The sequence below is a fragment of the Marmota marmota genome, unplaced genomic scaffold (assembly GCF_001458135.2).
Source record: "Marmota marmota marmota unplaced genomic scaffold, marMar, whole genome shotgun sequence".
In the NCBI taxonomy this organism is placed as follows: domain Eukaryota; kingdom Metazoa; phylum Chordata; class Mammalia; order Rodentia; family Sciuridae; genus Marmota; species Marmota marmota.
The window spans coordinates 1-4058 of record NW_026007553.1 but is presented as its reverse complement, the minus strand read 5'-3'; the positions used below and the strand labels follow the sequence as shown (position 1 = coordinate 4058).

The following is a 4058-nucleotide window of genomic DNA, read 5'->3' as shown; positions in this document are numbered from 1 at the left end:
GTGTGTGTGTGTGTGTGTGTGTGTGTGTGTGTGTGTGTGTTAGTTCCCTGGGGTGGTCTACTACTGAGCCAGTTGCTGGGATTTTCGGTGTGCACCACTTGCCTGGACAGTATTGGGGTTCCTGTTACCAGTATTTTTTTTTTGGTACCAGGATTGAACTCAGGGGCCCTTGACCACGGAGCCCCATCCCCAGCCCTATTTTGTGTTTTATTTAGAGACAGGGTCTCGCTGAGATGCTTAGGGCCTCACTTTTGCTGAGGCTGGCTTTGAACTTGCGATCCTCCTGCCTCAGCCTCATGAGCCACTAAGATGACAGGCGAGGGCCTCCGTGCCTGGCTGACCAGCACTTTTACCTGCCACGTTGTTCTCATGAGTAGGTTACCAGCAGTGCTGAGGGACAAGTAGGGCAACAGGAAGGGGGTGGGGCCCAGAGACATAACTTTTTTATCGGTAGCACTTTTTTCTAATACCAGGAAAACATATGAGTCATTTAGTGTCACAGGGTCACTGCTCAGGAAAACTGAGGTTCAAAGGGAAGACACAACGAGCTCAAGGCCAGGGTCACCTTTCCAGTTTCTCGGTCCCACCCTGCAGTCCTCCTATTTTCCTGGAATGTGCTTTCCTCCTTATTTTTCCTGGCAAATCCTGTTTCTTCTTTCTTTTAAAAGTTTCTCTATCTCAGCATCACTGACATGTGGGGCTGCACAATTCTCTCTCTCTCTCTTTTTTATTTTTCAGTGCTGGGGATCAACTCAGGGCTTCCTGCAGGCCAGGCAAGTGCTCTGCCACCGAGCCACATCCCCAGCTCTGTCACATAAGGTAATGAGCAACATCCTGGGGCCTCTACCCACCCCATTCCAGTGGCACGCTCCCCACCCCAGTTGTGATAACTGAGATCATCTTCAGACACTGCCGAGCTTCCCAGGGAGCCCAGAGGTCCCCCAGTGGAGACTCGGGGCTCCACACTGACGTCCCTCCAATCTGTGCCTGTCCAGTTCCCAGGCAGCTCGCGATGGCTTTGCCGCTGGGCGCTGGTGGGAGCAAGCTCACCATCTGTGACTGCGTGTGACACTGGGAGGACTTTCAGGCTGACTCGTTTCTGCATCTCCCTGATGATGGATGAAAGAGATTTTTAAACTGGTTCAGGAGAAGAATGGGAAGAGAATTCAGGAATTCCGTCTTCTGGAAGCCATGATTTACTTGTCTGGTTGGTTTTTGGTGCTAGGGATTAGCGCCTGCTAGGCAAGCATTCTCCCCAGCTTCCTTCCAGCCCATTTTTCTTTCTTTCATTTTTTTCTTTTGGTACAAGACATTGAACCCAGGGCCCTCGGCCACTGAGCCCCATCCCAGCCCTGTTCTGTGTTTTATTTAGAGTCAGGGTCTCACCGAGTGGCTTCGTGCTTTGCTGTTGCTGAGGCTGGCCTTGAACCCGCGATCCTCCTGCCTCAGCCTCCTGAGTGGAGTGGGGATGACAGGCGTGTGCCACCGCGTCGTCTTGAGACAAGCTCTCACTGCGTTGCCCAGACTTTCCCCAGGCTCCTGGGTTAGAGCAGTGCTCCTCCTTAACCTCTCAGTAGCTGGGAGGACAGGCGTATGCCTCAGTGCCCAGCCCAGGGCCCTGATTTTGACATTCACTGTTAAAGGCTCACGTGTCCCGCGCTTTTGCTTGGAGTCGCGTTTTATCCATTCCCAGGCTTTCGTGAAGAGGCAGATTCTAGTAGGGACATGTCACACTGTTCCTGGATCTAAATGTACCCATTGAAATGGAAAAAGAGAGGAAAACGTTTAGAGCAACATCTTACAGAGAAAGAAAGAAAGAAAAAAAAAAAACTCTTAAATGATCCAGGAGAGAGCGAAGGGCAAATTCTGGGTGGGTGTTTTTGTTTCCCTCCTGGAATGAAAGTTGGGTCTTGATCTTGCGGGAAGTGCTGAACATGCTCCTTTCACTTCCCGTTCCCTTGATGTCATCATTGTTTAAATGATCAGGGTACAAGTACCACAAATGCAGAAACCGACTAGCTGCCTAGGACCTCATTACCTTCTGTAAATGGACAAAGTCATTTTGGACTAGTGATTCTACTGTGTTTAATTATTTTATTTAAATATTTGTGGTGCTGAGGATTGAACCCAGGGCCTTGTGCATGTGAGGCAAGCACTACCAACAGAGCTGTATCCCCAGCCCCAATTATTTTATTTTATTTTATATTTTGGTATTGGGGATTGAACTCAGGAGCCCTCAACAACTGAGGCACATCCCCAGCTCTATTTTGCATATTATTTAGAGACAGGCTCTCACTGAGCTGCTTAGGACCTCACTTTTGCTGAGGCTGGCTTTGAACTCTTGATCCTCCTGCCTCAGCCTCCCAAGCTGCTGGGGCTACTGTGTTTAATTTTATTAGTATCTTTTTATTGACTGATTGATTGATTGATACTGGGGACGAACCAGGGGCACTTTACTGCTGAGCTACATCTCCAGTCCTTTTAACTTTTTAATTGAGATAGGATTTCACTACGTAGCTGAGGCTGGTCTCAAACTTGCAATTCTCCTGAGTCATTGGAGTTACAGACCCATGCCACCATGCCCAGCAGTATCTAATTTTATTTTTCTTTGAAGTGCTGGGGATGCAACCCAGGGCCTTATCCCTATTAGACAAGTTCTCTACCCCTGAACTACATCTCCAGACTTAGCATTTCTTAAAGAAGGACCTTTAGGAACCATTTAGTAACATTGAGATGGCTGGTGTACGGGCAAGAAATCCTCCTGCTCACATGGACAGACACTCTCCTCAGTCTTGTGGCTGCTAACCCCTTTCTGGAAAATGTTGCGACACTTCCTGCAGTTCCCTTGTGCATATTAGGGTTCTAAGAAATTCAATCCACCTCTGGTTTCTGCAAAATGCAGCAGGTCACTTGTACAGTCAATCAAACAGGGACTAAATGGCACGACGACAAATAGAAAAGTTTCACCTGAAAACTGCGAAGACGTCACTCTGTCTCTCTCCTCCACTTGGCAAGGACCAGAGCTTCAAATGGCTCTGTGCTGGGTTTTGTCTTTTTAAGAAGCACACACTCTATTGCTGGTAACTATTCTTTATTTCCAAGTTTAAAAGCAGCAAAGGAAACAAGTTTTATCTTGTTTGAAAGAAGTTTAAGTGCTCCAGGCTCCCATCTCTTCCCTCCTAGGAGAAAAAAAATCAGTTCACTGGTATTGAAATTTTTTAAACAAAAGTGTGTGTTTGTTTTTGGGTTTTTTTTTTTTTTTTTTTTGGCACCAGGGATTGAACTCAGAGGCCCTTGACCCCTGAGCCCCACCCCCAGCCCTATTCTGTATTTTATTTAGAGACAGGGTCTCACTGAGCTGCTTAGGGCCTCGCGCTGTGGCTGAGGCTGGCTTTGAACTCAGGATCCTCCTGCCTCAGCCTCCCGAGCCGCTGGGATGACAGGTGTGTGCCACTGTGCCCAACTTCAAATAAAGTTTTGATTTTGACATCATTTAAATATACAGAGAAGGGGCTGGAGATGTGGCTCAAGCAGTAGCGCGCTCGCCTGGCATGTGTGCGGCCCGGGTTCGATCCTCAGCACCACATACAAACAAAGATGTTGTGTCCGCCGAAAACTAAAAAATAAATATTAAAATTCTCTCTCTCTCTCTCTCTCAAATAAATAAATAAATAAATAAATAAATAAATAAATAAGCAAACAGAGAAGTTGCAAAACTAGGGTGGAGGACAGTTCATGGGTAGGGTGCAGTTGGATGAGAGGGATAACTTGAAATGTTCTGTAGCACAGAAGGAGAACTGTGGATGACAACAGCTAATTGAATATTTCAAAATGTCCAACAGAGGATTTTGAGTGTTCCCAACACAAAGAAAGGATAAATGTTGGAGGTGATAGGTATTTCAGTCACCCCAACCTGATAATTACACACTAGATGCATGCATTGAAATGTCATGCTGTACCCTATAAATTCATAATTGTTATATGTCAAATTAAATATTTAAATATATATATTATATATATATATAATATATATATATATATAATATATATATATATAT

At 45.9% G+C, this 4058-nt stretch overlaps 1 long non-coding RNA gene across 1 annotated transcript; it reads right to left on the bottom strand.

The window, feature by feature from the left end:
- Window positions 1-206: 206 nt before the first annotated feature.
- Window positions 207-3179, bottom strand: LOC125614817. Its single transcript, XR_007345371.1, has 2 exons — window positions 2968-3179; window positions 207-1745 (listed from the first exon to the last, which is right to left on the bottom strand). It is a non-coding gene; the product is annotated as an uncharacterized LOC125614817 (long non-coding RNA).
- Between the last annotated feature and the right edge of the window lie 879 nt (window positions 3180-4058).